The 26,056-nt window shown below is 37.5% G+C and overlaps 1 protein-coding gene across 2 annotated transcripts in view; it reads right to left on the bottom strand.

Moving 5' to 3' along the window:
• Positions 1 to 17,515, bottom strand: part of cu (NADP/NADPH phosphatase nocturnin) — a 271,415-nt gene extending 253,900 nt beyond the window's left edge. For both annotated transcript variants that reach the window (XM_069844946.1, XM_069844952.1), the window contains exon 1: positions 17,057 to 17,515. The gene's annotated coding sequence lies outside the window, so the exon portion shown is untranslated. The remainder of the gene's footprint in view (positions 1 to 17,056) is intronic.
• Between the last annotated feature and the right edge of the window lie 8,541 nt (positions 17,516 to 26,056).

The raw sequence follows: 26,056 nt of genomic DNA, 5'->3' as shown, positions 1-26,056 counted from the left end.
TCATTATCATTATTATTGTTATTATTATCATTTTCATAATTATTACTATTATTATTATTATTATTATCATTATTATCATTATTATTATTTTCATGATTGTTACTATTATCGTTATTATCATTATTATTATCACTTTCATTATCATTATTATTATTATTATTATTATTATTATCATTACCATGATCATTATCATTATTACAATTATCATAATCACTATTATTGTTATTATTATCATTTTCATAATTATTACTATTATCATTATTATTTTCATTATTATTATTATTATTACTACTACCATTATCATCATCAGCATTAACATTAACATTATTATTGTTATTATTATCATCATTTTCAATATAATTATTTATTATTACTATTATTATTATTATCATTATTATTATTATTATTATTATTATTATTATTATTATTATTATGTATGATCTTTCAGGAGTAAAGACAGCCTTTCACTTAAATTCCAGTAATCGACCATGACGAGAATCGAACCTTGCCCTCTTGAGCTCAGAGCAGTCACCTGAGCTGTAAATATGGTCTGTGTTCACGACAATGCCGCAGAGTATTTTGAAAGGAAAAATCCATCAAGTTGGCACCGCTGCCAAATTGCTCAGGCTGCCAACGTCCTTCTGTGTATTATTACACGTTACATATTAAAGCTTATTGGATAATTACGACGTGTACTTGCGTAACAGACGTGTACTTTACTGACAAACCAGCAAAACAGTATTAAAAGCCCTGAAAACGGATATACGCGTTTGTTTTACACGTCATGAAACGGCTGATTTCTGCTTCTTGCATTTTAAGAATGTTTGCATAAAATTGAATCGTTGTCATAACAATTGATATTAGAAGTTTTAATGAACTATTATAGTGTATAATTTTATACGATACTTATGCAAAGACGGAACAGGAAACGTTACTAATAAACGTGCATAAGCGATGGATGTATAAACAGCCTGTAACTACACATGAGAAGTGCTTATACACGAAACTCCCTCTTTAAGCGTTGTATACAGATTAAAAAATGGCGCCTGTGGAACAGCTGTTCGTGTCGATCGTCATTTTATTATGATAGTTGTCTTGTAACCTCTGATCACATATATATCAAACTGACCATTTCCATGGTAACGCCTGCTAGATGGAAGTACAGTTGCTCCATGGGAATTCCATAAGAGTTATAACGTGACAGTACGTTCATCTTTCCAAAATAAACACATCAGTCTATTTGTAAACAAATTATAGTAAAATAAATTAACAGTTTAGCTGGTATTAGAATGGTTACATGCATACATGTACATGTACATAAATAAATTTACTCAATACGTTTTATGAAATTTTTAAGAAGAATTTTATTGGTTAGGCCTAGTATCTAAATACTGTTTTATGAAGTTATTGTACAATATGTTATAGTCCCGTCGCTCTAATTTCCGGCAGCCAATCGCGTTGCAGGTCGGCTACATTTAAACGTGTGCGTCTTGTGATTCGCTGATTCATTTCTTAAGGCTCGATAAATACTTAATATAATCGCCCGCCATTTTAGCTCTTTAGTTGGCGTTCGCAGTAAGCACACGAAGACGTTATTTGCCGCTCAATTATTTGCTGAATTACATTGCGTTTGATTTATTATCATAGGAGCTACGACATGATAATGTTTAACAGTGTGGCAAACAGATTCCTCGTATGGTAGCTCGGCAACGTAAGAACAAAAATGGCGAACGATACTACCTACCTAGACTTTATAGAGCCTTCACTTTCTAAGACGTAAGCAAAGAGGAGGAGTCACGCCTGAAATAACAGCGTCGGGACTAGTAATGTATCAATTTCAACAAATAAACAAATACATAAAAAGTACGTTCAATTTTATAGTTATCTGCAAGAAAACACCAAAATATTTTATTTCAGAAAAAAAAATTAATTTATGTTGTCTCTTCATTATACGTATTTTCAAATATCTTCCGACGGTAACCTCAAAAAAGTAAATTCAGATTCCGATATAGTTTACATTAAAATGTATCTGTCACACGCACCAGACGGATTTTATAATTCACTGGCAAAAGTGCAAAACTTCTTAAGTCCTGAGACTTTCGAGATTTTGCACTTTTGTCAACGAATCATCAGCTACTATAACATTCTTTTATCTCCGTTTGTAGCGAATATCTCTGAAAGTATCTTTAATAAAGAAAATAATAAATCAGCATAAGATTATAAATAAGGAATGTAGCAGCATAAATTAACATACTGTAATTTATAAGATTTTTTAAAAATAAGTGATAACTTTATTTGCTCATATTTTCTTTATTTTCTATACAATCTTAAAAATTCTGTCACTGGCTTATAACATACGAAATTGATTTTTTTTTGCATCACCATGACAACGAGTTTCTTTGTTTCTTATCGTTCTGGTGGTCATGTTATTAGTAGGCATTTTCCTGTACCTTGGCCTGCAAGATCGCCAGATAGTTACCCATCAGATATTAGCTGTGATGCTATCTGAAAGAAAGAATGTTCTTCAGCAAACTTATGGCAATTGATGAGTTGAAGGACTCTATCACACACATTGTTGCAGATATTTCAGAACACGAACTCAAAGCTGCTGTATACAGCATTGAAGAGAGTCTGTTACATATACAAGAACAAAATGGTGGACACATACAACATCTACGGTGAAGTAATGGCAACGAGTAATAATTTTTAAGATTGTGTAAAAAATATGAGAAAATAAATTTACCTATTTCCTTGAAAACCTCTATCTTTAACCTGGTATTAACTTACAACGATGTTCATGCAAAAGAGACCTTAACAAGATATTTTAATTAATAAATATTAACTAGTTACAAAATATATCTAAAAAAATGCACAACTCTTTCCGAAGTCACAATAAACAGTAAAGTTTCGAGTGTTTATTAAACAATATGAAATACATCCTTCCTTGTTCTTCCACTCCTAAAATAAGATCGAGATGGCCTTGCCGACCTCTTGTCAATAAATTCAAGGTGGCCTTGGCCTCTAACCCCGCAGCCACATGTGACTGGAAGTCTCATAAGAGATTCAGGACATGGCGTCAATAACACAAGCAGCAGGACTTCCACCTGCCCACAGTTCTTTCATATGTAGGTCAATACGATATTTGGTACCTTGTGGCATAACGAGCTTCATAAATATAGAAGGGCCTTAAGCGAGACAAAGAAAATTAATTGCATCAAGTACAAAATAATGTACCTATAAATTATTTTCTATGTAACATAGATACCAGTCAAAAGATTTGAGTACTTCACAAATAACCTGATGCATAAAATTGAAGGCTTTCAGTGTCTCACAACAAAGGCCTATTACACATTATTCTAAAATTATATATTCTTTATAGCTATTCACTTAATAACCAGAGTTTTACTTGTGTTGGAGTCTACCACGTGTTCTTTCAGATATACTGTACAATCCAAACTCAAAACAAATTTAACATCATGAGGAGTTCTCGGTCACGAAACTTTTTATTTAGTTGTGCTAATGACTAAATATCTATAGTTTCGGGTTCAAGACTAGGTGAGATCTCATTCATCCCACACATACCCATACATTAAGTGTATCGCTTGTCTTGTGTTGCGTAGGATGCTTTTCTACAAGAAAACACCTGCGTTAGTATCAGGCAACAACTCTGCAGTATTTGCGAAAACAAACTGGGCAAAGGAGTCCTATGTTTCAGTAATAGTGCAGTAACAGTGAGAACAAACATGAGATATGTAGCGTATAATATGGTATCTCACATTCTACATCTAATGTATTAGTTAGTTTTCGAAACATCTCAACAGATGGCAGAAGTATACAGATTTTACGAGTACTTTCCTGGTAACTACAGTACACAAACTGTTACATATATAAATGTTTACCTACCAATAACAACTTCAAAACACTAAAACGTCACTTATCATGTTTTACTCCCGAACCCCTCAATAGTGACAATAGAGGAAAAGGTGGTTGTGGAATTGATGGTTGTAGTGATTGTTTAACCGGTTGAGAAGATCTTGTCATCTAGTCAGCTGTCAAAAAATCTGAAAGTTAGAATTTATAAAACAGTTATATTACGGGTTGCTCTGTATGGTTGTGAAACTTGGACTCTCACTTTGAGAGAAAACAGTGATTAAGGGTGTTTGAGAATAAGGTTCTTAGGAAAATATTTGGGGTTAAGAGGGATGAAGTTACAGGAGAATGGAGAAAGTTACACAACGCAAAACTGCACGCATTGTATCCTTCACCTGACATAATTAGGAACATTAAATCCACACGTTTGAGATGGGCAAGGCATGTAGCACGTATGGGCGAATCCAGAAATGTATATAGTGTGTTAGTTGGGAGGTCGGAGGGAATAAGACCTTTGGGGAGGAGGCCGAGACGTAGATGGGAGGATAATATTAAAATGGATTTGAAGGAGGTGGAATATGATGGTAGGGACTGGGTTAATCTTGCTCAGGATAGTGTCTGATGGCGGGCTTATGTGAGGGCGGCAATGAACCTCCGGGATCCTTAAAAGCCATAAGTAGTGAATGTTTAGTTTGACTTTTCAAGGATCGGACCCAGCACGAACCCTTGTATACTTAGTCGCGCTTTTGCCCACTGTGCGTCCTATACAGAATGTTTCACAAATACAGGTACAAACTGCAGGGGTGACTAGAGGACACTGGCAAAAGGCAAACAATCCTAATGAACTTAAGTCCGGAAACCATCCGTTTCCGAGATATGTCATCACTGTCGCTACCAACGGAATACATCTCGTACATTTGCAACCTCGTTTCTGACCTGCCAGACTTTAAGATTGTGCGTACCTCCATTTTTCTCCAATATGAGTTACACGATTTTTCGGATGATTTAGCTCTTTAGGAAAGGCAGCTGCTGTGATACATGCATGACGGAGCACCGACTCATTTTCATTTAAAACATGGCCTCCCAGGTGCCTCGACTTCAATCCTTTGGATTTTTCAGTGTTGTCGGTAGACGGTGGTGATGGTGCTTATAATAAGTTGGTATTTACAATGTAGGAGGCAGGAAAAACTAATGTATCCTAAGAAAACTACAGGATGATTCATGACTATGTTACAAACTCTTAGGGATGATAGAGGAGAGACAATTATGAACTTTTATATAGGAATCCATGTCTGCCTTTCGCTCGTCCATAAACGAAATGGATATATCAGCAAGTTGCGGGAAAAGTTACAAGATTTAATCAGTCAAAATATAATTTACAATGCGAACTAGCTCATACCATGTTTATGAGAAATCACCAACGTTTGCAGGAACTGTTGTTTGCAACGAAACTTCAAAAGGATGGCCTTGAGTTCGATTCCAGCTGTTTCACTAACATATCTAGCCTTGTAACTACCAAACGGAATGTTTCCGGACATAGGTTCCTATACGAAAGTTGTTCAGAATTGTATCCTCTATCATCCCTAAGCGTTTGTAACATAGTCACTGAATCATCCTGTATACTAATTCCATCTCTGTTCACAGATTATTACATTCGTTGGTATTTCAACAAAACTCCTGTTTTAGTAAAACGTGATATTTCAATATTCTTTCCCCTTTTAGATTCCCCTCTGATTTACATTAAGGAGAGTGCTCCACTTTAAAGGGATTAGACTGTAGTATGATATCAGAGCTTGATCACAGATTACTCCAGAAGGATAAAACAATTCAGTTTCCCATATATACGCAATCCGTTATGTCCGACGACACGGATAACGAGACTCGTCATTAAATGAAGATTTATTGCTACCTGAAATCGATAGTAACAAGTGATGAGGAGAGACATGAAGGACTGTAAACTGTTATTGAACTACTGCTTAATTGTTTATACTTGCGGCATTAAAACGAACACGTTCTCGGAATTGTACATTGTCAGTTATTAGATTAATTATAAAAAGCAATGGTGAGGAACTCAGAGAATTTGAGGAATTAGTAAATGATATTTCAAACATCACTAAAGAATCGACTGATGGACGAAAAAGAAGTGGAAAAATAAACAAGAAACTCGAAGAAACAGGAACTAAATTGAACTGAAATGATAACCATCAAGTGATTAGTGAAGATTTATTTCATTGCTCCTGAGTTTAAATACCGCTCGAACATAACTGCACTATCAATACAGGGTCGTTTAGTATTTGACTGAGAACAAGTTTTGTAATTACCAAGGATCAAAACTATAAATACGTTATGAGTTCGTTATATCCCGGAAAAAAAGATATTTCCCGATTGTAAGAGCTTAAAAATTACTTCTTCCGGATGGCGGTAATGCTTACAAAATTCCAGATGATATTAATCACGTATAAAATTATTCATTTCAAGAAAACCACTGCTTTCCATCAGACAGCAGAAATATCTCACTATGTATTAATAAGGATTGTGAATATGACAAAAAGTGAAATTAATTTAATGTGATTTATGTGTTACATTATTAATTATGATTTTCCTCCATTTTACTGAATATGTACTGTACCATATCAGCCGTCCAATAACAATAAATTAATAACAATTGAATAGTGGTATGCAAATCTGGCTTTCAGGTAGAAGCTCCCTTTGAAGCAGGCTTGAATAATTTCAAGGTAAAAATTGTTTCGGCGCCGGGTATCGATCCCGGGACCATTCGCTTAGCGCACGAATGCTCTACCGACTGAGCTACTCCAGGAACCGTACATGACACCGTCACAATTCTTCCCTTTATATCCACACAACTCAAATGGGCTGACAAGACGCCAGAAACTCAACTTTGAGTGCACACAATTATTCTGTGTGACTTAAATTGTGACTTTCTGTTAATGTATCTACAGTAACGAAATCATTCAATTGAATAGTGGGTTAGTGTTCACTCAGATTTCGCGCTCATTTACTCCAAGTCGTTCATATATTAGGCCCGTTTTAACGATCGCCAGTTATAAAATTTAGGGTTACTTTTAATGGTACTTTACCAATTGTTCGATTTTACAATGTCCGGTTTTTACCTTGTCTCGGTAAAGTATCGCCTAACTGGAACTTAGCATATCTTCCAATAAAGTCCTAACAAGATGATATTTTGAGGTTATGTTCTGATGGATTAGCAAAATGGCGAAAAAAAATCATGTACTTTCCTTTGAAAGCGTTACCGGTACTGGTTATGAACAGTTCGAAATACACATAAGACGACTTAAAATACTCAAAACAAGGACGAATTACTATATGCATATAGAGTATTAGTTAGGAGGCCGGAGGGAATAAGACCTTTGCGGAGGCCGAGACGTAGATGGGAGGATAATATATCAATAGATTTGAGGGAGGTGGGATATGACAGAGACTGGATTAATCTTGCACAGGATAGGGACCGATGACGGGCTTATGTGAGGGCGGCAATGAACCTCCGAGTTCCTTAAAAGCCGTAAGTAAGTAAGTGTCAAAAGAAGACGGGTATTTGTTGTCCAGAATTATAATATCGCCTGTTTATATTTCACTGTATCGATTGTTACTTCTAGTTGTATTTTCTTGATATTACTTCCACTTTACATCATGCAAAATTGTAATCTGGAAAGGGTGTTTTCTCTTACGAATGTCCAGAGGACAGAAGAAACAGGCTATCACCAGATTCTGTCAGAACAAACCTGGAGATTCCATATTACACGAACGTCATCTTGTCTTGAGTTGTAGAAAATGATAAAGGAAGAATATCAGTTTCTGGACTTTGTACGGGGACCAGAAATACATACCCGGTTACGTATTAAGATAAATTGCAAATTTGTATAACATAAACAGTCAGAAGTCCGATAATAATAGATAATCTTATTTTTCAGCTACTCTTGACTGAAAAAACAGTCTTCTAAAAGAATGCCATAAATTCAGAAATCAATCCACTTAAAGTTATTTGTTCCATTTATATTAAGTTATTTATAATATTGAAAAACACAGAAAAGTTGAAAAACTTTTGGCTAACTTAATGTATCACAGTGTATCAGTTATTCATAGATTTCAAAAAGGCGTATGACTCGGTTAAGAGGGAAGTATTATATGAAATTCTTATTGAATTTGGTATTCCCAAGAAACTAGTTCGATTAATTAAAATGTCTCTCAGTGAAACATACAGCAGAGTCCGTATAGGTCAGTTTCTATCTGATGTTTTTCCAATTCATTGCGGGCTAAAGCAGGGAGATGCACTATCAGCTTTACTTTTTAACTTCGCTTTAGAATATGCCATTAGGAAAGTTCAGGATAATAGGCAGGGTTTGGAATTGAACGGGTTACATCAGCTTCTTGTCTATGCAGATGACGTGAATATGTTAGGAGAAAATACACAAACGGTTAGGGAAAACACCGAAATTTTACTTGAAGCAAGTAAAGCGATAGGTTTGGAAGTAAATCCCGAAAAGACAAAGTATATGATTATGTCTCGTGACCACAATATTGTACGAAATGGAAATATAAAAATTGGAGATTTATCCTTCGAAGAGGTGGAAAAATTAAAATATCTTGGAGCAACAGTAACAAATATAAATGACACTCGGGAGGAAATTAAACGCAGAATAAATATGGGAAATGCGTGTTATTATTCGGTTGAGAAGTCTGCTGTCCAAAAATCTGAAAGTTAGAATTTATAAAACAGTTATATTACCGGTTCTTCTGTATGGTTGTGAAACTTGGACTCTCACTCTGAGAGAGGAACATAGGTTAAGGGTGTTTGAGAATAAGATGCTTAGGAAAATATTTGGGGCTAAGCGGGATGAAGTTACAGGAGAATGGAGAAAGTTACACAACACAGAACTGCACGCATTGTATTCTTCACCTGGCATAATTAGGAACTTAAAATCCAGACGTTTGAGATGGGCAGGGCATGTAGCACGTATGGGCGAATCCAGAAATGCATATAGAGTGTTAGTTGGGAGACCGGAGGGAAAAAGACCTTTAGGGAGGCCGAGACTTAGATGGGAGGATAATATTAAAATGGATTTGAGGGAGGTGGGGTATGATGATAGAGACTGGATTAATCTTGCACAGGATAGGAACCGATGGCGGGCTTATGTGAGGGCGGCAATGAACCTCCGGGTTCCTTAAAAGCCAGTAAGTAAGTAATGTATCATCCAGAATGCCCTTTGAAATCGGGAGAGAATGTCATTGTTCAAACTGGATTTTGCACATCGAGCCTTCTTTTAAGATAAATGCGCATGTTTATTTTTCTAACTCAAAATTAACTTTTGGCAACCTCTAAAATGTAAGGGTCATTCATTCATTCATTTAGTGTTCTGCCCAAGGGCAAGTCTTTCACTGCAAACCCAGCGTTCTCCAGTCTTTCCCATTTTTTGCTTCCCCTTTGTCTCCTCATATGATCCATATATCTTAATGTCGTCTATCACCTGATATCTTTTTTTTACCCCGAACTCTTCTCCCGTTCACCATTCCTTCCAGTGCATCCTTCAGTAGGCAGTTTCTTCTCAGCCAGTGACCCAACCAATTCCTTTTCCTCTTCCTGTTCAGTTTCAGCATCATTCTTTCTTCACCCACTCTTTCCAACACAGCTTCATTTCTTATTCTGTCTGTCCACTTCACACGCTCCATTCTTCTCCATATCCACATTTCAAATGCTTCTGTTCGCTTCTCTTCATTCCATCGTAATGTCCATGTTTATGCCCCATACAATGCCGCATTCCATATAAAGCACTTTACTAGTCTCTTCCTTAGTTATTTTTCTAGAGGTCCGCAGAAAACACTCCTTTTTCTATTAAAAGCTTCCTTTGGCCATTGTTATCCTCCTTTTGACTTCCTGGCAGCAGCTTATGTTACTGTTTATAGTACACCCCAAGTATCTGAAGCTGTCCACTTGCTCTACTGCCTCATTTAGAATTCGCAAGTTTATCTTCTGTATTTTTCTTCCTATGATCATGCTCTTCGTCTTATTTGCATTTATCTTCATACTGGATAGTAATTCAGTTGTATTTTCTAGTAAAAACTGTGTCACATTAAAAATGCAATATCGGCCAGTGAAACTTTGTACCATTCATTAATAGGCCTCAGATAAAACATGTTACCAGAATTAACTATTAAACCTGTAGTACTGTTGGTTTATGCATGATAGAAATTTTATATACGATAAAAAAATTTCAGAATTAGGTATGTTTTGATTTACATCGGTACACACTAAAAATTACTTCTCAGATCTCGTTCAGAATTTTATGTCTTACTGTCCATACCTTGGTTCATATGAGCTATTCCATCTCAAATCGACCGAAATATAGGGAAAATTGACCTTACAATTTCTAAATACAATGAAACTTTTTTTGTCCGTTGACAACTGTGATACAATGCTTTGTGCAAAGTTTGAGGCATCAGAACTTCATACTGTTTAAATTAAAAATATTTAAATTTATCGTATTTTCATAAAATTAGCAACTTTAAACTGTTGTAGCTCCGAAACCCTTTCACCCAATGATCAAAATCATGGTTTATTTTGATGCTGAGGAATTAAAGTTTATATTGACATATAAACACATTTTCTTACTTTTTATGGAAATGGAGACATTTAGATTTTTCCTCATTAAGACGCCTTTGGCTAGGAAAAAATATTTTAAAAATATGTAGTTAGATTCCGCATTGAAAGTACAAATAAACACATATTTTTTACTGATGGTATGTTGATAAGAAAGTAATGAAAATATCAAATAAAGAAAATAAATAGTACGCGCGTGAACCAACCAGCTACTGTGAGACGGGAGCTAGCCAAGACAAGCACGGCCAGGAGACAAACACGTGATGTTTCGTCAAGTAGCGCATAGCTGGGCTAGTTTTATCACAAGGTTTCATAAACACAGGAGTAAAATGACGCCCAATGCTCGCTTATCTTCAGCTCTCGGCCAGTGCATGCGGTACTGCGCCGTTCAAGTCTAGGCGTGTGAAAATAATTTATTTAATATTCTCGAAACTTATTGCCGTACCACTAAGCAAACAATGCCGAATTCCTCTTAATAATGCAAGGTTTTTTCTCAATATTTTTTTTACATTTTTACAAATGAGCAAAAAGCCTAAAACTAAGTAAAATCAGATTATCTGTCTCTCTGTACACAATAAAAATAAGGATTACTTCTTAACATAACCTACCAAATGTCAGCTTCAAAATGAGCTCCCGTTCAATGTTCTGCAGTAAATGGTTCCAGAGTTCTGAGCGCTGAAAGAGGCTTGTTTTTATAAAATACGCTAAATTTGTCGCTCAACAATACGAAAACCGTTTGACTTTCGATAGTATATTTTTGCAAATGCACTCTTCTCAGCACCTTGTATAAATAGGGAAAAAAATAGAGTATTAAAAATGCGAGGTTTTTCACTGATCGATTTCATATGGAATAGCCCGTACCATTCATTAATAAGCCTCAGATAAAACATGTTACCAGAATTAACAATTAAACGTGTAGTACTGTTGGTTTATACATGATAGAAATTTTATATATATTATGATGAAACATTTTCAGAATTAAGTATGTTTTGATTTACATCGGTACACTCTAAAAATTACTTCTCAGATTTCGTTCAGAATTTTATGTCTTACTGTCCATACCTTGGTTGATATGTAACATGAGTTCTTTTATTAATGACATCATCTTCAATTTACTGATAAATATGATATCAGTTTCAAAGACTACCCATTGCCAGACCTGCTCGTGTCCAGAGAACTAACTGTTCCCTTAATCTTTTCCTTGGCCTCTATGGCCTCGTGAGCGGTAATCTTATATAACCTTGATATATATGTCACCCTGTATCCTCAATGCATTATCTCTCCAGCTTGAATAAGTTCACTGATACCGCAGACAGAAGTTCATTCCACATATCTTTGCCCTCTTTCAATCCAAAAGCTTATATCCCCCAGATCTTTACAGAAATTTCATTTCTATCATTTCTAACTTTCTCATTTGGTCCCACTTTTTTAGTAGGTTATTTTACGACGCTGTATCAACATCTCAGGTTATTTAGCGTCTGAATGAGATGAAGGTGATAATGCCGGTGAAATCAGTCCGGGGTCCAGCACCGAAAGTTACCCAGCATTTGCTCATATTGGGTTGAGGGAAAATCCCGGAAAAAACCTCAACCAGGTAATTTGCCCGACCGGGAATCGAACCCGGGCCACCTGGTTTCGCGGCCAGACGTGCTGACCGTTACTCTACAGGTGTGGACGGTCCCGCTTTAAAGTCATGTTTCACTATCTGTAACCTGAAGGAATAGCCATGACTTTACTGTATACAGGTATTAAAAAAAAAGTATCCAATATTTTAGGAAGTGCTAGTATGCGTCAAAACAAGAAAATAATGTCTAATAAACATGGGTCTCACAACATATACTTTCTGAGATCTGAACACTTATTCACAGGAGGTGCTCAATGTGACGTCCATTCTTAAAACATTGGAAACTTTTTTTAACACCCTGCATGTTTTTAGAAGCGTCTCTTTACAAATTTGCTTTCTTAGCGATCTTGTAATTTTATCACAGTCTAGTATATACAGTCACGAAGCTCAATACGTAATAAATATGCATCCATAGATAGTTGCTAACCACTAGGTTCGCTACTATTACAGACAATGCGAAATAGTACCTGCACAGTCTATTGTTCCTAGTACCCTCATAAACTCAAGCTTCGTGACTGTATATACTAGACTGTGATTTTATTATGCGACTAAAATATCTTAATCGATTTATCTATGACGCCGTCCTCGGTGGTATGGTTACCCTGGTTACCAAACCAGCCGTTGCTTCCGAGGTTTGTGGGTTCAAATCCGTCCAAGGGCGACGTATTTTAAAGAGTGACAAAATCTTTAACATCGATTCCTTACTGACGAAGTAACTCTGGCTCCCGTGTCGTAGATTTACGGCAAATGAAAGAACCCTGTCCCTTTCAAAGGGCTTCAGACAAAATTTGTTGGGTATATCTCGTCCATGTTTTAATTCGACGCTGGAAAACCTCTACAGTTGAAAGAGACAAGATAAGTGGTGGTGGTAGTGGTGGTGGTATTAGTAGTAGTAGTAGTAGTAGTAGTAGTAGTAGTAGTAGTAGTAGTAGTAGTAAATGACAAATTGAGAAAATCTTACGTAATTATTTAAAATATGCAATAATGAAGCAATGGTAGAATGATGGCAGGGAAACAGAAGTACTAGAGAAAGAAAACGTCCCGCAACCGATTTTCCCAGCACATACTGTATCATATCTGATCTCACAAGCGTTCAACCCTGCAGCCAGCCTGTTGACTGATTTGCGACGATGTCCCAAGGTTGAGTTGGCTAACATAATTACTCGTACAATTATTGTTTGCACACAAAACGCAGAAATAAGAAATAGTAGCAAGAAATAATTACGAAATAACAATAAAGTAGTAATTTTCTGCACATTTCACAGTGTCAAGATGACACAATACTTCACTCTTGCTCGCACACTGAAGTTATAAGAAGTGAGTTTATTTGTAACACCCCGATGTGAAAACACGCAGCTTGGGGCTGGCGGTGGGAGTTGTGCAGTCTGTGAACAAGGCTTACAGGGATCTCAGGAGACTTACAGGGACGGAAACAAAGTTCTCCGCATCCTTCAGTGTCACGACACCCTTATCCCTGAGGGAGAAGACTCCCCCACTTCCCGGCTTATCACATCTCACCCGGTGTCGCTAGGAACATATAGGCTGTAGGAGAACTGTTTGTATCTACTTTAAAGAGAAACAACCTAAAATATATACTCCAGCCACCGGTGTAGCTCAGGCGGTAGCGCGTTTGCCTGCTGATCCTGGGTTTCGCTCGGGCGTGGGTTCGATTCCCGCTTGGATTGATTACCTGCTTGGATTTTTCAGAGGTTTTCCCCAACAGTAAGGCAAATGTCAGATAATCTATGGCGAATCCTCGGCCTCATCTCGCCAAATACCATCTCGATATCACCAATTGCACCGACGTTAAATAACCTATAGTCCCGTCGCTCTAATTTCCGGCAGCCAATCGCGTTGCAGGTCGGCTACAGTTAAACGTGTGCGTCTTGTGATTTGCTGATTCATTTCTTAAGGCTCGATAAATACTTAATATAATCGCCCGCCATTTTAGCTCTTTCGTTGGCGTTCGCAGAAAGCACACGAAGACGTTATTTGCCGCTCAATTATTTGCTGAATTACAGTGCGTTTGATTTATTATCATAGGAGCTACGACATGATAATGTTTAACGGTGTGGCAAATAGATTCCTCGTATGATAGCTCGGCAACGTAAGAACAAAAATGGCGAACGATACTACCTACCTAGACTTTATAGAGCCTTCACTTTCTAAGACGTAAGCAAAGAGGCGGAGTCACGCCGGATGATACAGCGTCGTAAAATAAAGTTAAAAAATAGGTCATTCTTAGGGACCTGCGTTTTTTTTCGCAATTTTGCAACCTGTCAATAGTGGTTACAAGGAGAAATCAAAATAAAATAAATATTTCCCAAAATGCTTGGGATAATCTTTCTAGGTACCTATTACGTTTTTTTTTTTTTATTTTAGTAGGTTATTTTACAACGCTTTTATCAACATCTCAGGCTATTTAACGTCTGGATGATGTTAATGTTGTTTTATTTAACGACACTCGCAACTGCAGAGGTTATATCAGCGTCGCCGAATGTGCAGGAAATTTGTCCCGCAGGAGTTCTTTTACATGCCAGTAAATATACTGACATACTTAAATGCCATCGACCTGGCCCGGGATCGATCCCGCAACCTTGGGCATAGAAGGCCAGCGCTATACCAACTCGCCAACCAGGTCGACTACGTCTGGATGAGATGAAAGTGATCAGTCCTAGTGAAATGGAGGAGTACACGAGAGCGGAATAAGCAGACCTGATTTTCGAATACGGATGAGCCAATGGGAACAGTAGACAAGCTCACAGATTGTATCGCGCACAAGTACCCACGTAGGAGACATCCGGCCCATATCATTTTTCCACGACTGTTCCAAAAGTTAAGGGAAGGAGGGCACGTGGTGCCAAATTACAATTCCATTTCCACACAACTATTTTTGCTTATAACTTTTGACTCAGTCATTTCCGGACCATGGTTCTTCATCTCAAATTGATATATGTGCCCTTCGCCGTCATCCCTGAAAGTTTGTAACACCACTTCGGAAACACCCTGTATATGTCTAATGGCGGGTACTTGACTATTCGCCATTCACCCATATGAAGCCGGTCATGTAGACCAATTTACCGACAGAGTCGTTGCCCAGGGTGCGTCATAGGAGGCTGGTCTACGCTATATCCGTGATGAGATGAGGTGATGATGGGAATTTGTTGGGACTGCACAGGGAAACCGGAGCTCCCGGAGAAAACCGGTGTTACCTGGACCACAGACTTGTCCAACACAAGTTATAAATCGGGGTACACTGGGGATCGAGCCCGGATCCACAGGATTATCTAGAGACTAGAGCACTATCCGTGGTAAGAATAAACATGAGTATATAGTATATAGTATATACTAGACTTTTTTTTAGTATATACTCTTGTTAGTAAGAATAAAAACATTTGAGTACCTACTCATTTTTGATTACATACTCATAACATGCAAGCATAGTAGAATATACTCAAGTGTACATCTTGTACAGAATATATACTCATGTTTGATAAGAATAAAAGCTAGTATATTCTCATATTTATAAGTTCGTTCTCATGTTATTCTGAGTATGGTTTGTAGCAGGCTCAATTCTGAATATTTGTTGATTTGTGTTCAGTTTAAAGTTAAATTAAAAAGAAATGGCATAATTTATGAACGATGTAGTACCTCATGGAAAAATATAGAAAAAGACGTGAACTTCAGAAGCCTTTAACGCTTCACAAAAGTGAATGTGAAAAAGGGTTAAACACGCATTTGTTATTCATAAAAAAAAACATAACCTATAAAAATATGAATGGCTATCAAATTATAAGGTTAGATTGTATTGTTAAATATAATTAACAATTACAGTTTATTTTGTAAAATTTGAGTTGCAAAATGCAATTACTTGTAACTTTAAATTATATATATATAACTCTTTATAATAAAAAATAGAATTAGCATAACTGGAATTCTAGAAATATCCAACATCCCGTAATGATGATTTCCCAGTACTATTTTCTTGTTTCCTGTTTATTAACGTCGCTTATCTGATTCACTCTCTCTTTCATGTTTATTTATTTATTCATTAATTTATTTACTTATTTATTTGTTTATTTAATTTATTTATTTTATTATTTAATTAATTAATTTATTTGTTTATTTACTTCTTTATTTATTTATTTATTTATAAAAAGCAAAACACAAACCACTACAGCATACGGATAGCATGTGAAAGTCTATAAAAAAAACTGAGCATCACGGTGCAATGTGATCAAAGAGGATAGGTAACACGAGTACATACTAACTTTTGAACGATCAAGAAGGCTGTAGAGATGAGTATATATTCGCGTTACGTAGAATGTCTTTATTCTTCGAATATGAGTATGTTCTAGTGGTTACGAGTATATAATCACAGGAAGTGCTCATACTCAAAAGTATAAACCTTGAGAAAGTACTTAAGCTTTATTCTTACTACCCTAGGTATATTAATTTCAGTACCACTAACCAAATACACTCTATACAGACTTTTCTTTTATTCTCTGGTTTCTGTCATTCCTTTCTTAGAATCACAGTGAAAACTCTTTTAACCCACATCCTGTCCCGACTTCTTAACTCCTTAGCGAGTAGAAGAGCCTGTAACCTGACATTTCTCAGAATTTACATAAAACTGATTTAAAATTCAGAACAATGGCTTCTCTCCACAAGTTAAACTCTGGTTTTCCTTCATCCTTTTATTACAAATGAAGAAGGCTTTCTAGCGTCAGTTTCCTTGACAGTCTAAAAGCTTTTCCTTGGCCTTAACGTAAGACTAAGTCACAGTTCAAAATATTATGTCAGCCAGTTTTTAAAAGTCGTACACTCCATTCTTCTGTACTACGTAGTTACTACGCAAAATAAATAAAAAAAATATATATATCCTTGCACCTTATACACATAAATAATGGAAGGGATAAATGACTCACCATAGCAGCTCAGTGGGATTGGTTAGGCTACAATGTTGTCAACCTTGCTCCCGATATCAAATAACCTCTATCTTCCCAGGGACTTCTCCAAACAGTTCGAATTATCAGTAGATTTCTTTGTAGATGCTGCAAGACAAATGGCACCTTGACGCACGAAAACAAAACACTGTCGCACTCACATTAACATCACCATAGCGACGTGACAAATGACTTATTTTTATCTGAGCGGAGTTTGAGAATGCGGTCCGATCATTGTTGTAAAATTAACTTACGAGTCAATGCACAGAACGTTCTGAAACACGCATTCGTCCTCATTTTAGAGATCCCGTGATCGACACGCGGTGTACACTCCTTGATGTCGCACTGCAGTCGAGATATTTGGACGAAGATATCTGCAGCCACCAGCAGCACGCAAAGGACTTTCCCTTTTCACTCTTAGCCGCCCGATGATCGGAGAATGAATCTCCGTTCCGCTCAGCAGAGGGCCAGAGTCTACTTTTCGTGTTAACCCGCAGCTGTGACGTTCTGTTTGGCATGAACCCCACATCATAATAATATCGAGGTCACAATAGGTCATCAGCAGTCTCTGCCGGGGCAGACGTCTTAATATTATATATGTTATGCTGAGGGATATTTTACATGTTCAAATAGTTAATTAGATTTATTTTAAGCCCGGTTGTTTGCGTGAATTTATGACAAACGTTAAAAAAATATTGAAGATATTTACGTATATGACTGATAATTAATGTTTAAAATCAATTTTTTAATACATATATGCCTGATAAAAGAATAAAATAGAAATAAATCAGACATTGTGAATCTAATTGTGGTCTTAATAACAAAATCGTCCACCGCTATGGAGTAATAGCATGTCTGACCGTGAAACAAGCGGGCCCGGGTTCGAATCCCGATTGGGACAAGTTACCTGGTCGAGGTTTTTTTCCAGGGTTTTTCCTCAACATCTCCAAGAGCAAATGCCGGATAACTTTCGGCGCTGGACCCTGGAATCATTTCGCTGGCATTACCATCGGCAAGTCTATCGTGCTATCAAAAAGGAGTGCGTTATATGGCAGTAAAAATTTTTAATAGCCTCCCTATCGATATAAAAAATGAAACTCAAAACATAAAATTATTTAGGGCCAAATTAAAGAAGTACCTAATTTCTCACGCCTTCTATTCTGTAGGTGAATTCATGACATTCAACAACACTTCATGAAATTGATACTAAAACTTTGTGTTGTACTAGTAGACTATATTGTAAATCTCTTCTGTATGGAGAAAGTTACACAACGCAGAACTGCACGCATTGTATTCTTCACCTGACATAATTAGGAACATTAAATCCAGACGTTTGAGATGGGCAGGGCATGTAGCACGTATGCGCGAATCCAGAAATGCATATAGAGTGTTAGTTGGGAGACCGGAGGGAAAAAGACCTTTGGGGAAGCCCAGACGTAGATGGGAGGATAATATTAAAATGGATTTGAGGGAGGTGGGATATGATGATAGAGACTGGATTAATCTTGCACAGGATAGGGACCGATGGCGGGCTTATGTGAGGGCGGCAATGAACCTTCGGGTTCCTTAAAAGCCATTTGTAAGTAAGTAAGTATATATTTCATCTAGACTGTGACTATAAATTAAGACTTTATAATAGTATTAAGTTATTTGACTTGTTCCATATTCTAGCTGAAAGCAATGTATGAATACCATGGAATGTTAATAAATACAATACAATACAATACAATACAATACAATACCACCTACATATCATTCAGATGCTAGATAACCTTAACAGCTGATAAAGCGTCGTAAAATAACCAATTAAAAAGCAGCAAAATCTTCAATCACGGTTCAATTGAGATCGCAATTTAAAACGGCGTAACACAATAAAATAATTATTTAATACTGCAGAACTGAAAGACTGTCATTTCCGGCAGTTCAATACAGAGAAGCGATGTTAACATTCCGAGAAGTTAGGTTCGATTTCCGACGCTGACTGGAATATTCACAAAAACAAACTGAATAAAAAAAAATAAAAGGCATGATATGTTTAATCAACACTCCGAAGATTGTTAGAGCCTCATAGTCATAAGTGACGTTAATAAGGTATCACTCATGAGGCAACTAAGCCAGGAGATAATGGGGTAGGATGACCAGTTCCTTTCCCCCTCCAATCCATACATCGCCGTCTAGCTACATATTACAGTAGTGAGACTTCAGATGCATACAAACAACTGTTCTTCCTTTGACACACATCTTCAAGTGAGATGTACTATCTGATAGTCCACACCTAGTAACGGTTAGCGCGTCTGGCCGCGAAACCAGGTGGCCCGGGTTCGAATCCCGGTCGGGGCAAGTTACCAGGTTGAGCTTTTTTCCGGGGTTTTCCCTCAACCCAATACGAGCAAATGTTGGGTAACTTTCGGTGCTGGACTCCGGACTCATTTCACCGGCATTATCACCTTCATTTCATTCAGACGCTAAATAACCTAGATGTTGATACAGCGTCGTAAAATAACCCAGTAAAATAAAAAAAAGTAAATAATTGCACAACAGAGCGAGACGAACCGTATGAAAGAAAATAAAATGGGACGATAAATAACTAAAAGCTAGACGATCGCGCGTCCTTGTAAAGGGATTTGGGGCCAAGAGGAAGAATATATTTGACAATAAGTTACTCGCAATATTCTCTCTGGACACAGAACCCCTTCCGTACGCCCTATATACATAATCTAGCCTCATTTAGAAAACATGGAGGCTGTTAATATTTAATCAGAATACTCGTGTATGCGGATGCGAGCCCGTCGAGCGCTTCAATTAATGTATCTTTGTAAGTGTTGATGAGTTGCATAGTTACAGTTACTACAGTGTAAACACACAGTTTAATATCCAAAGGTCACGGCAGAGCTGATGCTGCCACTATTTGCTGCACGAGTTCCACTATTTTCGTAACACTAACGACTACCACAAACAGTGACGAGTTCAGACATTTTCTCCGGAGGAAAAATATAAATCCACGGAAGAGGGAAAGAGAAATTTAAAGAAGTGTCACGAAAAGACCGGATTCCCTCAAACATATATCTATAAATCATAAAAGTGGCCAGTCCACACGTATGGAGTAACAGTTAGCGCGTCTGGCTGCGAAACCAGGTGGCCCGGGTTCGATTCCCGGTAGGGGCAAGTTGCCTAGTTTTCCGGGGTTTTCCTCAACACAATATGAGCAAGTGCTGGGTAACTTTCGGTGCTGGACCCCGGACTCATTTCACCGGCATTATCACCTTCATATCATTCAGACGCTAAGTAACTTAAAATGTTGATAAAGCGTCGTAAAATAACCTACTAAAATAATAGTACATTATGCAACGAGCCTATAATGGTAGTAATTAAGACGCGAGTATGTTTGTTTATGAAACGAGCGCAAGCGAGTTTCATAATTTTCATACGAGCGTCTTAATTACCATTATAGGCAAGTTTCATACGACTTTTTATACTCGACCATATTTCTAACTTGAAATTATTCATAAGTATTCATGTTATGGTTATCTAAGTGAAGAGCGGAACTGACCTGCTAAATTGTGAGATGTGCGCAGACGCGAAAGTATTGATTTTTTCCGAGGAACGAATGTCATTGACCTTGATGTAATCTAGAGAATAACATGAAGATTAGTCTTGATATAACCTGGAAATTAATTTAGAATTGAAAAACGAGGTGACAAATTGAATTTATTTGAATAATATTTACAATTAACGCTAATTATTATAGTAACAGAACATAACCTTCTGCGACAGTATTGGATTGCCAGCTTCCGTGCGTTTTCGCTAGTTATCTTTCGATTGCATATCCGAGAATAATCGATACTTGCGGTTTTATAATGCTACAATGGTGATTTCTCATTGGCTGAACAACTGAACTTTAATGAATAGGTGTACTTTAATGAGGTCCATTAAAGGGCTACTACCAGGTGTATAATTACTACATTTCGGCATGGTCGAGCATAAATAAAATAAAAGTGGCCAAATGAACTGAGCGAGTTTTGGGATTACACTTTCAATTACAACACCCAATTAAATAAAATAATTAAAATAATATAAAACACCTGCCTTAAAAAACCGATATTTACTTTTGAGACGGACATAATATAACCAGCGTAGAGATTTCTTTTAGAAAGTTTTAAAATACACTTTTGTTATATTTTTGGTTCAAAGCTAGAAGCTGTTTTTTAGCTATCGAACCAAAAACCGATAACATTACAGGGTCATTTCCATGAGTATCATTAATTGCAAATTCAAGTCCAGAATCAGAGAGAGATGCTACCAGTATACTGCGTTAGCAAAGTCGTATCTCGTAGTCACAATCTGAAGGTCATGAACTTGAAATCATATATGAATTATTTTTTATAACTTTAAATCATGAAACCAATTAATCAGTATTAAGAATTTGATACAATTTGTGTTAAAATGTTTTTGTGGATCTACGTTTTCTTTCATGAAAGTATAGGTCTACTATTTTAACCACTAAATAAAGTTAGATATTTTACGATAAAAATGTATAAATTCCGACACAATTGTGTGTTTTTTTTTTATTGTCAAAGATGGACTATGAGTCGGGTTCCCAACTATCCAGGATTCGACTGGAGTGACCAGGAATCGCGTCCTATGTCTGGGAGGAATTTTGTTTACTTCATCGGGACGCCAAAAATCCCAGAATTAGAATAACTTCCTATTGCAATACTTTTTGAGCATGGGTGATGTGCAACTTTTTTTAGTAAAGCTTTACGATGGGTGTGTCTTTCAAATTTGTATAATTTTGAAATTGTCAATTTCCTTTTCCTAAATGCCTGTTTTGTCGTTCAAAACTCCACCCGGACTGAGTGAACCATAAATATTTTTTTAGTTGGTTATTTAACGACGCTGTATCAACTACTAGGTTATTTAGCGTCGATGAGACTGGTGATAGTGAGATGGTATTTGGCGAGATGAGGCCGAGGATTCGCCATAGATTACCTGGCATTCACCTTATGGTTGGGGAAAACCTCGGATAAAACCCAACCAGGTAATCAGCCCAAACGGGGATCAAACCCGCTTCCGAGCGAACTATAAATCTTGGTTAATGGTCTTCAGTTATATAGAGATACTTGTATTCTAAAATTTTCACTAGATACCCTCAATGCAAGTGCAGTAGACAAAAAGAATGATGTATTTAATAAAAATGCTCCAGAATATGATTCCACACCTGTGGAGTAACGGTCAGCGCGTCTGGCCGCGAAACCAGGTGGCCCGGATTCGAATCCCGGTCGGGGCAAGTTCCCTGGTTGATGTTTTTTCCGGGGTTTTCTCTCAACCCAATACGAGCAAATGCTGGCTAACTTTCGGTGCTGGACCCCGGACTCATTTCACCGGCATTATCACCTTCATTTCATTCAGACGCTAAATAACCTAGATGTTGATACAGCGTCTTAAAATAACCCAATAAAATAAAAAAATATATATAAGGAACTTTTAATACTTGTCTCTTTTGTGTTTTATCAGTGACTCTTTTCAATGCTAAGGCCTAATTTGAAATGGTCCTTATTTTCATTTCACAGACACCATAAACAGTAAAGTGATAATCATTACTTACTTACTGGCTTTTAAGGAACCCGGAGGTTCATTGCCGCCCTCACATAAGCTCGCCATTGGTCCCTATCCTGAGCAAGATTAATCCATTCTCTGTCATCATATCCCACCCCCCCCTCTAATCCATTTTAATATTATCTTCCCATCTACGTCTCGGCCTCCCCAAAGGTCTTTTTCCCTCCGGCCTCCCAACTAACACTCTATATGCATTTCTGGATTCGCCCATACGTGCTACATGCCCTGCCCATCTCAAACGTCTGGATTTAATGTTCCAAGTACCAAATCTCAAAACCTTATTCCTTTGCTGTGGTCGTGCCCCAGAATCAGTCCCATTCCGAGGATTATTTGAAGGATTCGTAACAAGCTGTTTTTTACGGTGATGGGTTGTTAGCCCTTCGCCCAACCCCCAAGCTGGAGGACCACCCCTCATCGGCTGTCCGCGACTGCTTATTCAATATATTCGCAGCTACCCTCCATATCTGGAGGCCATCTCCTCGATCCGCAACCTGAGTAAGCGCCATGCCGTGGTGATAGGGACCCACAATACATGGAGTGATAATCATTTGAAATAAAAAATCCAGGTGAAAATAAATTTCAACGTGCCATATATTAAGTTCAAAGACTATGTTAAGGGTTCGCAGATATAAAGAGAGCCAAATAAGTTTAAAAATCTTTGCATACGATCCCTTAAGTCGTGTATACGCCTATATTATGATAATGATTCTTAAAAATTTGATAGAATATTCAATTGTTCATATACATCTCATTCGTTTTTTTGTTTTCTATCGTCGCCTGGCAACCTGGATTGCTGTTATTTCAGTTAGTTGTAGGATTAAAATACAGTTTATTTTGAGTATTTTTCTGAATTTAGTTACTAAACTAAATGTTCAAAATATGCTCCATTGTTGGCTAGATTGTAATACAGACTATTTCGGAACTCCTCTACATAGCATTGCCATGGTAACCAGACCACATATAAATAACGCACGACGATTATTTCATAAATAATACACCGGTTGGTAGAACTGTGAAGTGGATGACGCAACACCAATGAAAATTATGTCAGTTGCAATTGAAAGATTGCGGAAGCAGCACGTGTGTACGTTTCGTCCATAGCGTACCTTGTGTTCAGGTAACGAGAGCTAGAAAGGAGCCTACACGTGTCTCGGGTACTGTAACGATTGGAGATCAAAAATCGAATCTTTATGTGGCAAAATTTCACAGAAATCTATAGCCGAGGGGAGTTTGTGGTGAGCTTGCAATGGATCGTAGTAGTTTCTCGTTTGGCTACTCGTTTTCGTGTCAGCTTAGACGATGATACAAGACCAGGAAGGCCGAAAACATCAACACATGAACAAAGCGTGAAACTTGTGGTGGATCTTCTTCAAAAAAAAAAATCATAAAGCGACGTGTGAGGGACTTTCAGAAGCTACAGGAATTTCACCAAATTCGGTATTCCGTATTTTGACAAAAAATTTGAAGAAGAGAAACATTTCTGCGCGATGGGCCTCCCCACTGCTTGACTGCTGAACAGAAGCAAAAACGCCTGGACACTGCAAACTTTCTGACAGAACCATCACGAAAACGAGTGGTCCAACGAGAAACTGTATTGCGGTCCACTGTAAGTTCACCACATACTCCACTCAAAGCACTGTGGAAGTGTGCGCGTATATGTGAGTACAATATAACTAACCTCATTCTAGTGCCGAGGTCATGGAAAGCATGGGGCTCTACCTCCATGCCCTCCAAGTGTCTTCATGGCATGTGAGGGGACACCTTTACTTTGGAATTGAACGGGTTACATCAGCTGCTTGTCTATGCGGATGACGTGAATATGTTAGGAAAAAATCCACAAACGATTAGGGAAAACACGGAAATTTTACTTGAAGCAAGTAAAGAGATAGGTTTGGAAGTATATCCCGAAAAGACAAAGTATATGATTATGTCTCGTGACCAGAACATTGTACGAAATGGAAATATAAAAATTGGAGATTTATCCTTTGAAGGGGTGGAAAAATTCAAATACCTGGGAGCAACAGTAACAAATATAAATGACACTCGGGAGGAAATTAAACGCAGAATAAATATGGGAAATGCGTGTTATTATTCGATTGAGAAGCTTTTGTCATCTAGTCTGCTGTCAAAAAATCTGAAAGTTAGAATTTATAAAACAGTTATATTACCGGTTCTTCTGTATGGACTCTCACTTTGAGAGAGGAACATAGGTTAAGGGTGTTTGAGAATAAGGTGCTTAGGAAAATATTTGAGGCTAAGCGGGATGAAGTTACAGGAGAATGGAGAAACTTACGCAACACAGAACTGCACGCATTGTATTCTTCACCTGACATAATTAGGAACATTAAATCCAGACGTTTGAGATGGGCAGCGCATATAGCACGTATGGGCGAATCCAGAAATGCATATAGAGTGTTAGTTGGGAGGCCGGAGAGAAAAAGATCTTTGGGGAGGCCGGAGAGAAAAAGACCTTTGGGGAGGCCGAGACGTAGATGGGAAGATAATATTAAAATGGATTTGAGGGAGGTGGGATATGATGATAGAGACTGGATTAATCTCGCTCAGGATAGGGACCTATGGCGGGCTTATGTGAGGGCGGCAATGAGCCTCCGGGTTCCTTAAAAGCCAGTAAGTAAGTAAGTATAACTAATTTTATTTCTCTTTGTCTAGACATAAATAAGTTCACGAACTTTATCTACGAGTCCGCAAATAATACACTGTTATTCATAGGCAAATAAAATACGATAACACAATTTGTGTATGTAGCGTTCACTGCCCTGATCCAAATTCGCAGATTCTGCGCTGCTAACTGGCATGTTGCCAAGAAAACTACAGCACACAAAGACTTAACCCTCTTTCCTACCCAACGATTCTGCCTTGAGGTCTCCAGTCAGACTATGATAAGCATAAGTGAAGTTCATTTTGTGCCCGGGAGGTCATAGATAAACGCATCAGTGTATCTCTTCGATTAACAGTTTTGAGTTGCAAAGACTTCAAATTGCAACAATATTAGTTTTTGTTCTTCTTGATGCACAAACACTTTTAATATTAATCAAAGACGATGAAACGTTAGAACTTGTCAAACTGTGTTAGGCACTGTGTTAGTTATTGAAACTTAAGAAGGTACTACACCTTTGGGACCAGTTTCGATGTGATGTTCGCCATTCTCAAACAGCCTAGTGTGGTTTTACGCGTGGTTCCGGAGTCTTGCTGCTTCGTTTCGGTTTGGGTTGGGGATGTGTGAATATTAGTGGGAGTGTGTTTGTGACTAATAATAAATATTATGTCGTGCTGGGTGTGCGTTCTCAGATTCAGTTGAGTGTTTAAAGGCTCATTCACAATGAAAATTAAACATAACGTAAGCGT

Source organism: Periplaneta americana, chromosome 14, assembly GCF_040183065.1.
Source record: "Periplaneta americana isolate PAMFEO1 chromosome 14, P.americana_PAMFEO1_priV1, whole genome shotgun sequence".
Taxonomy (NCBI): domain Eukaryota; kingdom Metazoa; phylum Arthropoda; class Insecta; order Blattodea; family Blattidae; genus Periplaneta; species Periplaneta americana.
This window is presented reverse-complemented; position numbering and strand designations above follow the sequence as displayed.